This window comes from Emys orbicularis, chromosome 3 (genome assembly GCF_028017835.1).
Source record: "Emys orbicularis isolate rEmyOrb1 chromosome 3, rEmyOrb1.hap1, whole genome shotgun sequence".
In the NCBI taxonomy this organism is placed as follows: Eukaryota; Metazoa; Chordata; order Testudines; family Emydidae; genus Emys; species Emys orbicularis.
In genome coordinates, this window is record NC_088685.1 from 71,923,759 (window position 1) to 71,936,165 (window position 12,407).

Consider the following 12,407-nt stretch of genomic DNA (forward strand, 5'->3'; position numbering starts at 1 on the left):
CGTGTGTACCCTGGCTGAAAGCACCCCTTCACTAATTTCCATAGGCAATATTGCCAACCTCAAAAGTCAGGGCCCCCAATATCATGATTTTTTTTTTAATTACATTTTAGGGGGGGAGGGGATTATTTGCCTTCTGTTTCCAAGCCTTCATCATGCACCATTACAAGCTTCTCTGCAACCTGGAGGTCTAGAAACTTTGTTTTTTAAATGAAAGGTGAGATTCTCATATAATCACTTGACTGAGCTGGGGCTTTAAGTAAAAACATCAAATATCATGAGACTTGTCGTAAGGCCACAAATGTTGGCAACACTGCATTGGACCTGCACACATTGTCACACGATCTAACTAGGCTATTTCCCATGCTGAAAAACTAAAAGTGCTCAGCTGTAGCACGCAGAACTAAAATGTACCTGTATTTACATTGCTACAGCAAACAAATATTTCCTTCTATATGCAGTCACCAGAGAAAGAAACAAGATTTGACAGCTCTTCATAAATAGTGACCTCCTTCAGGACACTTAGGATAACCACTATTGCTGACCCCAAATATTAAAAAAAATCATGAATCAGGCCTCAGAAAAAGAGATTAATCACATTTTTACTTTTTACACAATCAGCTCACAAACACATGGTTTCTGATACTGGTAAAGGAAAACGGCATGGTTAATGCATATTTTGTATCTAGGTTTAATACATTTTTCTGTGCTCTTGTGGATATTAGTGAATTAAACTAACTGATGTGAAATTGAATCACTGTTCATTTTCTCCTGCAGGTCAAGTAATTATGTGAGAATGGCTAATAAAAACATCCCTTCCATTTCCCGGCCTCTCAGCTCCCAGCAGCTGGGGACAAGGGCTGATCCAGCTCAACACAGGGCCCAGGTTTTCATACAGCAGGGATTTGGTCTGTTCAAGAGGAATTGCAATATAACATCTTGTTAACTAGAGCCTATATAAATAACTGCATTTTTATATACACCTCTACCCCGATATAACACGAATTTTGATATAACACGAATACTGATATAAAGCGGTTTCACCTATAACGCGGTAAGATTTTTTGGCTGCAGAGGACAGCGTTATATCGAGGTAGAGGTGTACTTTGATCTTTTAAATGTACATGCAAATAATTTCTTCAGAGGGAGTTTTATGAGATCTCAAAAGTTTGTGGAAAAGTATAATGGTTTCTTTTAAAAAGTAGTATCCCACACTGACACCAAGGACCACAACATTTAAAACACATTGCTTTATTGATTTACAATTTCTAGCCTTTCAACTCAGGGGTTTGGCTGAAAGAATTTAAATAACCAAAATAAACTTTTTTAAAACTAATATATTAATTTATATAGTTTTTATAACATGTACCCATTATAAAACTGAACAGCTCTCTCTTATTTGGAATACATATTGATAGATTATTATATTGTGCTCATTACATACTGGGTCAGATCAATGGTCCATCTAGCCCAGCATCCTGTCTTCCAACCATGGCCAATGCCAGATGCTTCAAAGGGAATGAACAGAACAGGGCAGTTTCAATTAATTCATCCTCTGTCATCCAGTCCCCGCATCTGGAAATCAGAGGCTTAGGGACACCCAGAGCATGGGGTTGCATCCTTGACCATCTTGGCTAATAGCCATTGATGAACCTACCCTCCATGAAGTTATCCAATTCTTTTTTGAACCCAGTTAATAGTTTTGGCCTTCACAACATCCCCTAGCAACAGGATCCACAGGTTGACTGTGTGTTGTGTAAAGAATTACTTCCTTATGTTTGTTTTAATCCTGCTGTTTATTAATTTCATTGGATGACTCCTGGTTCTTGTGTTATGTGAAGGGGTAAATAACACTTCCTTATTCACTTTCTTCATGCCAGTCATGATTTTATAGACCTCTATCTTATCCCCCTTAGTCCTCTTTTCCCAGTCTTTTTAATCTCTCCTCATATGGAAGCTGTTTCATTCCCTTCATAATTTTTGTTGCCCTTCTCTGTACCTTTTCCATTTCTAATATATCTTTTTTGAGATGGGGTGACCAGAACTGCATGCAGTATTCAAGGTGTGATCATACAATGGATTTATATAGTGGCATTATGATATTTTCTGTTTTATTATTTATCCCTTTCCTAATGGTTCCTAACATACTGTTAGCTTTTTTAACTGCCACTGCACACTGAGCGCATATTTTCAGAGAACTGTCCATGGTGACTCCAAGATCTTTTTCTTGAGTGGTAACAGCTAATTTAGATCCCATTATTTGGTATGTGTAGATGGGATTATGTTTTCCAATGTGCATTACTTTACATTTATCAACAGGGCTGGCTCCAGGCACCAGCTAAGGAAGCAGGTGCTTGGGGCGGCCAATACAAAGGGACGTTACTCCGTCCGCTATTGGGGCGGCACGTCCAGGTCTTTGGCGGGAATTCGGCGGCGGGTCCCTCAGGCCCTCTCTTCCTCTTTGAGCTGCCGCCGAAGAGGAAGAGAGGGAGTGAAGGACTCGCCGCTGAACTACCACCGAAGAATGGAGCGGCGCGATCAGCTTTTTTTTTTTTTTTCCCCCCGCCGCTTGGGGCGGCAGAAAACCTGGAGCTGGCCCTGTTTATCAACATTGAATTTCATTTGCCATTTTGTTGCCCTCTCACCCAGTTTTGTGAGATCCTTTTGATCCTCTTTTCACTCTACTTTGGACTTAATTATCTTGAGTACTGTTGTATCATCTGTAAACTTTGCTACCTCACTGTTTACCTCTGTTTCCAGATCATTTATGAATGTGTTGAACAGCACTCATCCCAGCACAGATCCCTGGGGGCCCCACTATTAACCTCTCTCCATTATGAAAACTGACCATTTATTCCTTCCCTTTGTTTCCTGTCTTTTAACCAGTTACTGATCCACAAGAGGACCTTCCCTCTTATCCCATGACAGCTTAGTTTGCTTAATAGCTTTTGGTGAGGGATTTCTGAAAGTCCAGATACACTATATCCACTGGATCACTCTTGTCCACATGGTTGTTGACCTCCTCAAAGAATTCTAATAGATTGGTGAGGCATGATTTCCCTTTACAAAAGCTGTGTTGACTCTTCCCCAACATATCGTGTTCATTTATATGTCTGATAATTCTGTTCTTTACTATAGTTTCAACCAGTTTTCCTGGTACTGAAGTTAAGCTTATTGGCTTGTAATTGCCAGGATCACCTATGGAGCCTTTTGAAAAAAATTGCATCACATTAGTTATCCTCTAGTCATTTGGTACAGTGGCTGATTTAAGTGATAGGTTAGATACCACAGTTTCATATTTGAGTTCCTTCAGAACTCTTGGGTGAATAATATCTGATCTGGTGACTTACTACTGTTTATCAATTTGTTCCAAACCTCCTCTATTGACAACTCAATGTGAGACAGTTCCTCATATTTGTCACCTAAAAAGAATGGCTCAGATGTGGGAATCTACTTCGCATTCTCTGCAGTGAAGACCGATGCAAAGAATTCATTTAGCTTCTCCGCAATGGCCTTGTCTTTCTTGAGTGCTCCTTTAGCACCTCAAATGTCCAGTGGCCCCACTGATTGGTTGGCAGGCTTGCTGCTTCTGATGTACTTAAACATTTTTTGATGTTAGTTTTTGAGTGTTTTGTTATTTGCTCTTCAAATTCTTTTTTGGCCTTCCTAATTATACTTTTACAGTTGACTTGCAAGAGTTTATGCGCCTTTCTATTTTCCTCAGTAGGATTTGGCTTCTAATTTTTAAAGGATGCTTTTTTGTCTTTAACCACTTCTTTTACTCTGTTGTTTAGCCACGGTGACATTTTTTTGGTCCTCTTTCTGTTTTTTTTAATTTGGGGTATATTTAATTTGAGCCTTTATTATGGTGTTTTTAAAAGTTTTGATGCAGCTTGCAGACATTTCACTCTTGTAACTGTTATTATTGACAAACTAGTAGTCTTAGCTTTTGAAGTCCTCTCTATGAAGTCAGACCTGGTACATCTGCTTCAATAATAACTATACAGATACACAGCTCCTTCTTTCCAGGGGAAAGATTACTGTGTTTCCACTGAGTTTAATTCTAAAACTATGGTGTCATGAAACTGAGAGCTTTGCCAAATCATTTTGTAATTAGTGGTACCTCATAAATGAAACAAAGAACTAAGGAACAAGCTTTGTTTGATTTGGTTGGCTGAAGCAGAACTTTGTCCTGAGTAGTTTAGAGTAGTCTTCATTGTCTGAAGTCTAAATTAAGAAAAAAATTGTTTTTTGTTTGCAAAGAGGGAGGAATTATATCAAATTACGATATTGTTTTCCCTTTTCACCATAGTTTTAAATCAGTTTAAATTATAAAAAGGATTGAAGCTAAGTGTAAGAACATTTAGGATAAATATGAGAAAAAAGTTTCCTGCTAGTGAGGTCTATGAAACTATAAAACAATTTTTCAAATATTAGCAGTGGAAGACATTTTATTTTCAATTTAGAACTAGACTGAACACAGCAAGAGAGAATATAGTATAAGGAACATTGATCAGAACAGATAAGATAACCTGATAGAAATTAGGGATGGAAAAGACCTATGTCAGATTTATATCTCCCATAGAGCAACAACATGGAAGGAGAAAAAAATCTACCAAGCTCCAACTAAATGCCTTGTGTTAAGCTGTGGTGTACCATCTTGTGGGGTTCCTTTTTAAAATTGTTCTTATTTCTTTTGATAGCATGGAAACATGCACCACCGATACCTACAACACACATTGGGGGGACAAGGTTGTAGCCAGAGAATTAACTGAATAGTGGTTCAAAAGTACAGAAGGAGCTTATGAAAGCCTGTGTTAGGACCTGCATACTGCTGACTGGGTGGCTGCATTTGGATGCTCTTGCTTTCAGGTCTCTCAATGTTCTAGTTTTTGCATCTTCCGGATATGGAAATAATAGCGAATGTTTCTGGTATGTATCCAGAGCACTGCAGATAGCAGAAATAAGAGTTTCAAAGCCAGAACTGATTTTGGTTAATAATATTATTGGATGTAATAACTGCTTTGTAAGGAGAAATTGCTAGGTGTAGTTGGCCTCCTGTTCCTTCCCCACTTCAATCCTATTTTTCAGGTTATACTGCAGTTGTTCACAATTTATAGTGCTCCAGGGCCTAGATTAAGCTACTGAAGATGCTGTAGTCACCTTCCCTTATGTGAAGACTTCTCCGTTTTCCTTAGCTTTAAACTTATACTCATAGGCTTTCCTTAGTGAGGGGAACATATGGCATTACGATACTACAGTATAGAATCATAGGACTGGAAGGGATCTTGAGAAGTCATCTAGTCGAGTCCCCTGAACTCATGGCAGGACTAAGTATTATCTAGACCATCCCTGACAGGTGTTTGTCTAATCTGCTTTTAAAAATCTCCAATGATGGAGATTCCACAACCTCCCTAGGCAATTTATTCTAGTGCTTAAACACCCTGACAGGACATTTTTCCTAATGTCCAACCTAAACCTCCCTTGCTGCAATTTAAGCTCATTGCTTCTTGTCCTATCCTCAGAGGTTAAGAACAACAATTTTTCTTCCTCCTCCTTGTAACAACCTTTTATGTACTTGAAAACTGTTTCCATGTCCCCTCTGAGTCTTCGCTTTTTCAGACTAAACAAACCCAATTTTTTCAATCTTCCCTCATAGGTCACGTTTTCTAGATCTTTAATCATTTTTGTTGCTCTTCTCTGGACTTTCTCCAATTTGTCCACATCTTTCCTGAAATGGCACCCAGAACTGGACACAATACTCCAGTTGAGGCCTAACCAGCGCGGAGTAGAGAGGAAGAAGTACTTCTCGTGTCTTGCTTACAGCACTGCTGCTAATACATCCCAGAATGATGTTCACCTTTTTTGCAACAGCATTACACTGTTGACTCATATTTAGCTTGTGGTGCATTATGACCTCCAGATCCCTTTCTGCAATACTCCATCCTAGGCAGTCATTTCCCATTTTGTGTATGTGCAACTGATTGTTCCTTCCTAAGTGGAATACTTTGCATTTGTCCTTATTGAATTTCATCCTATCTCCTTCAGACCATCTCTCCAGTTTGTCCAGATCATTTTGACTTATAATCCTATCTTCCAAAGCACTGGCAACCCCTCCCAGCTTGGTTTCGTCTGTAAACTTTAAAAGTGTACTCTCTATGCCATTATCTAAATCATTGATGAAGACAGTGAACAGAACTGGATCCAGAACTGATCCCTGAGGGACTGCACTCATTATGCCTTTCCAGTATGACTGTGAACCACTGATAACTACTCTCTGGGAACAGTTTTCTAACTTTCACCCAGGAAGATTAGCCAGAACTACAGCTGTAGGCTTGCCATCATTCAGTCCTTCAGTTTAGCAATATCATCTCCAGAATAGTCACTTATGTTAGACCGTGAACCTCTTACACACGAATCGTCCTATTGACTCAAATGGGACTACCCATGTGAATATTGCTCAGTGTGCGCAGTCTGGCCCTTAATTCTCAAAGTTGAACAAGATATTTTCAAACACACTTACTGTGACAGGAAACAAGCTATTTACTATCTCTTTATAGCGCTAGCTAACAATTGAGTTGTTTAAAATCTCCTAACAAATTTAATACAATTGTAATGATTACTATTAAAAGATCTTGAAAAGAAAAGGATCCAAGAAATGTCTCTCAGAAGCAAACAATTGATACTGTACATGGTGACCTATATAGGATTATTTAACTTTACTAATTCCTCAATTTATTGAAATAGTGGATTTACTTTGAAAGTGCTTAAAAATGGATTTGAGGTTTATAAGGCAAGTCATTTCTGAGATACTACACAACGAAAAAATTGTTAGTAAGCTTGAAAATGTGCAGACTCCCCCCAACCCCCAAGTTTCTATAATACCTTATGCAGTGTTGTAACCATGTCGGTCCCAAGCTATTAGAGAGACAAGGTGGGCGAGGTAATATATTTTAGTGGACCAATTTCTGTTGGTAAAAGAGGCAAGCTTTTGAGCTTAGGCTTGGTCTACACTTACCCCCCAAGTCGAAGTAAGGTACGCAAATTCAGCTACGTGAATAATGTAGCTGAATTCGACATACCTTACTTCGAACTTACCGCGGTTCAGACGCGGTCCACACGCGGCAGGCAGGCTCCCCCGTCGACTTCGCGGTACTCCTCTCGTCTAGCTGGAGTACCGCAGTCGACGGGGATCACTTCGTGGTTCGATTTATCGCGTCCACACCAGACGCGATAAATCGAACTCCGAACTTCGATCCGCAGCCGTCGAACTACCCGGTAAGTGTAGACTAGCCCTTAGACACAGCTCTTCTACAGTCTGGCAACACAAATACATTTCTCAGACCTACAGAAGAGCTCCGTGTAAGCTTGAGTCTCTCATCAACAGAAGTTGGTTAAATAAAAGATATTATCTCACCCACCTTGTCCCATAATACCTTGTCAGATTAGGTTCAAACTTTTCACAAAGTATTTTCACCTCACCAGAGTGAAGCTTCAGGCCCCATGATATAAGTCACAATTTTAATATTTTCTGGAAACTATTTTGTGCCATCACAAAAAAAAAAATCAACTCTTAAGGAGCCAATTCTGACTGAAGCTATTTTGGGAGATTTTTTTCTACATGACATAATGTCATTAATTGTACTGTATCTATTAAAATCTCCCGGATTGCTTTCAATAGTCACCGGGAGATCGATGCCGATTCCAGACGACTCCCGGCCAATCCAGGAGGGCTGGCAACCCTGCTCTTGAGTGACTATGTTTTCAATTACATATCACTAAAGCACCTTCTTGCTGAACACACATCTTCAATAATGCACTTTGCACCTGTAATCATGGCATTATAGAAAGGTATTCTATACTGTAATCTTAAAAAATCCTCCTGGTCCCAGAAAGACAGGACAGATTTTAACTTCTTAAAAGAAATCACAGTGCTATCAGTTGCATTTATGTACTCTGGGCTTCTGCTTACTGCATTAGTTATATAGGTCTACTCCACAAAATCAAGTTGATGGAAATTTGTATGTTAATACTGACCAACTCCTGCAGCTAGAAGTAAAAAAATGTATAAAGGACATTCAAGCTATTTATTTTAAAAGGGCACTGTCTGTTCAAATACAGCCCTAAATTTAGGTTGTGCAAAAGCTTGTTTTTACAAAATGAAAAATGATCATGAAATTTAAAGAAACAGAATGGAAATCCCATGTTCTTTAAAAAAAAAAAAAAATCTCCCTTATGCTTCACTGCTCAAACAGTTCAGACTCCTGGTAGTACATGAGTACCTAACAGGGTTTTTTTTAGTAACTGACTAATCAAAAGTGAAAGATGAATCATCATCCAAGCTGAGGAATGCAAAAAGTGAACAACAAAAGTATTTTTATTTTAACATTCTTTCAGTTCTTTCAGCTTTAATAATCCAACATATTATTTGTAACATAGGTAAGATTATTTGATTTTTACCCTGATTTTATCCAATTGGAAGTTTTGTATGATAGCTGCAAGAGTCATCCTGGTGACAAAAGTTGACAGTGTCTCCACGTGCACATACAAATATGATACTGTGATTGCATGTTTAGTGGAAAAATGTGGATGCTTACATAAGGAAACCAGATATCTTAATTAACCTCTTCAGTCCTGGTTCCCACAGCAGCAACTCTATGGCAGGAAAAAAAACAGTAGCATTCTTTGAACTGTCTGGTCCAATACATGGGCAGCACTGGAGATGTTCCTTGCCCCACATAATCAGATACAACTGAGAGAAGTGAAGTGGTGAAGACTGATACTCCTGACACATCATTGCAACAAAAGAGGGAGACAAATATACATACACTGTGGCCCAAATCCACCCTTTGGAAGTGCTATGGAGGGGAGAATACAGGGGAGCACTCACTGACATAGATTCTAGGGCTGGAAGGGACCTCGAGAGGTCATTGAGTCCAGTCCCCTGCCCTCATGGCAGGACCAAATACTGTCTAGACCATCCCGGATAGACATTTATCTAACCTACTTTTAAATATCTCCAGAGATGGAAATTCCACAACCTCCCTAGGCAGTTTATTCCAGTGTTTAACCACCCTGACAGTTAGGAACTTTTTCCTAATGTCCAACTTAAACCTCCCTTGCTGCAGTTTAAGCCCATTGCTTCTTGTTCTATCCTTATAGGCTAAGATGAACAAGTTTTCTCCCTCCTCCTTATGACACCCTTTTAGATACCTGAAAACTGCTATCATGTCCCCTCTCAGTCTTCTCTTTTCCAAACTAAACAAACCCAATTCTTTCAGCCTTCCTTCATAGGTCATGTTCTCTAGACCTTTAATCATTCTTGTTGCTCTTCTCTGTATCCTCTCCAATTTCTCCACATCTTTCTTGAAATGCGGTGCCCAGAACTGGACACGATATTCCAGTTGAGGCCTAACCAGCGCAAAGTAGAGCAGAAGAATGACTTCTCGTGTCTTGCTCACAACACACCTGTTAATGCATCCCAGAATCACGTTTGCTTTTTTTGCAACAGCATCACACTATTGACTCATATTTAGCTTGTGGTCCACTATAACCCCTAGATCCCTTTCTGCCATATTCCTTCCTAGACAGTCTCTTCCCATTCTGTATGTGTGAAACTGATTGTTCCTTCCTAAGTGGAGCACTTTGCATTTGTCTTTATTAAACTTCATCCTGTTTACCTCAGACCATTTCTCCCATTTGTCCAGATCATTTTTAATTATGACCCTATCCTCCAAAGCAGTTGCAATCCCTCCCAGTTTGGTATCATCCGCAAACTTAATAAGGGTACTTTCTATGCCAATATCTAAGTCATTGATGAAGATATTGAACAGAGCCGGTCCCAAAACAGACCCCTGCGGAACCCCACTTGTTATTCCTTTCCAGCAGGATTGGGAACCATTAATAACTACTCTCTGAGTACGGTTATCCAGCAAGTTATGCACTCACCTTATAGTAGCCCCATCTAAGTTGTATTTGCCTAGTTTATTGATAAGAATATCATGTGAGACCATATCAAATGCCTTACTAAAGTCTAGGTATACCACATCCACCGCTTCTCCTTTATCCACAAGACTCGTTATCCTATCAAAGAAAGCAATCAGATTGGTTTGACATGATTTGTTCTTTACAAATCCATGCTGGCTATTCCCTGTCACCTTACCACCTTCCAAGTGTTTGCATATGATTTCCTTAATTACTTGCTCCATTATCTTCCCTGGCACAGAAGTTAAACTAACAGGTCTGTAGTTTCCAGGGTTGTTTTTATTTCCCTTTTTATAGATGGGCACTATATTTGCCCTTTTCCAGTCTTCTGGAATCTCTCCTGTATCCCATGATTTTCCAAAGATAATAGCTAGAGGCTCAGATACCTCCTCTATTAGCTCCTTGACATGACTATTAACTCCCAAAGAAGGTATTACTGGTTAGGCTGGGGGCAGCTGTCTCCAACACCGTCACAAAAAACCCCACCTAGTGTCAGAGGGGCAACACTGGGAGGAGCTCACTCTCCCTGGTATTTTTGGAGCACTCTCCCCTCTTGAACCTGTGCCAATAATGTAGTCCCAGGTAAAGAGTTTACCCACTTCTCATTTGGGGATTATGAAGTTTAGTATAGGAGCTTCCCATTTCTTTTTTCTTTTTAACCAATATATCACAGTGTACCACTGCAGCCCCTATTCCTCACACTGATGTCTCTCCCCTCCACAACTTTTGGGTACTAGAAGTGCTCTCCATCTCTCCCAAGCACTCAGAACCATACATTTGGCATATTTTGCACAATATTTATCAGATACACTAGAAAGGATCCATTTGTTGATTAAATTCATATTTTAAAATTCTCCATTTCTGTCCAATAAACTCAGACCAAAGGAACCATTGAAGGCTAAAGGATAAACAGAAAAATCATGTACATTAGGCAGCAATGAAGGGTTAAAAGCCAATAGTTTCTCCTTAGACTAATATTCACTTAGACATATTGCATTCTTATCTTCCATCTCAGCTGGCACTCTACTACCATGATGTTGGGCACAGTAACAAAAGCTAAAGAATTGCATAAGACGTTCCAAGATGGTCTTATAACAGAATATAGTGTATGTATTCAGCAAGTCTCTCAATGACTATGTTTGCTGTTGGTAAAAACGCTCCATTTCTGTCATAAGCCAAAAAATACTGGTGGTTTTAGTCCACAATTAAAGGTGCAGCATTACAATTTGTTTTAGGGTGACCAGACGTCCCGATATTTACTTGTTTGTCCCGCGTCCCGACCAATGTTCGGTTGGGACATGAATTGTCCTGATATTTTGCCCCCCGGCGCACAGGCGGAGAGTGCTCGTGCCCCCCCGCCCCAACTCCGCCCCCTTCCTCCTCCATTGGATCCCTCCCCACATTCCCACCCTTGCCCCGCCCCCAGCCCCACCCCCTCACTGCCCCATTGGATCCCTCCCCAAATCCCCGCCCTGGCCCCGCCTCTTCCCCAAGCACACCACATTCCTCCTCCTCCTCACCCCTCCCTTCCAGGCTTGCGCTAATCAGCTGTATGGTGGCGCAAGCGCTGGAGGGAGGGGGGAGAAGCAGGACGCAGCACCCAGCTCAGGGGAGGTGGAGGCGGGGCGTGGAGCTGCCGGTGGGTGCTCAGACCCCACCAATTTTTCCTATGCTCCGGCGGCTCTTGGTTTTTTTTTTTTTTTTTGCTTTTTGCTTTTTGCTTTTGTTTTTTCCTCCGCCACCGGCTCTTGGGGTTTTTTTTTGCTCCGCCGGTACCCCCCCTCTCCCAGCGTCCCAATATTCACATCTCTCATCTGGTCACCCTAATTTGTTTTAACTGAATGTGTACTTTTTAACAAAGGAAACTTTCAAAAGTGCTTCTCCCTTATCTTTTCTGGCTACGAGGTTATCCAGTGAACTCTTGCAGCTGTTCTAGAGCCATGTGCACATAAGCCCTATGTAGGAGGCGTGGGTACAGGAGCTGCTCTCCCTTGTGTGCTCTTTCATTTGGCAGAGCTATTCTTTAAGCTACAACTATAAAATGAATACAGAATTGAGAAGGCATGTTTTACTTCTCCCTGCCCTCCTTTATGGGGTGGGTAGTGCCGTAATTGCTGCAAGAACAGATCTGCCGCTGTGATCAGTGTTAAAACAGAAAGTAGCTACATCTATGTAGATTAGACTAAAAGAGACCAATCCTTCAGTCCTTATTTAAGAACTCCCTCTGAAATCAAAGGGAGATTTGACCCAAGTAAAGCAAGTAGAACTGGGCCCCAGCATGAGCAACTTTAGGATTTTCCTCTAATGCTTTAATATACCTGAAACTTTATATTATATTGGTATGGCAGAAATGAAATACAACCTTTTTCTTCCTCCAATTGTAGAGGCTCAGACTCTCAAACTAAGCATATAAATAAAATCCTTCA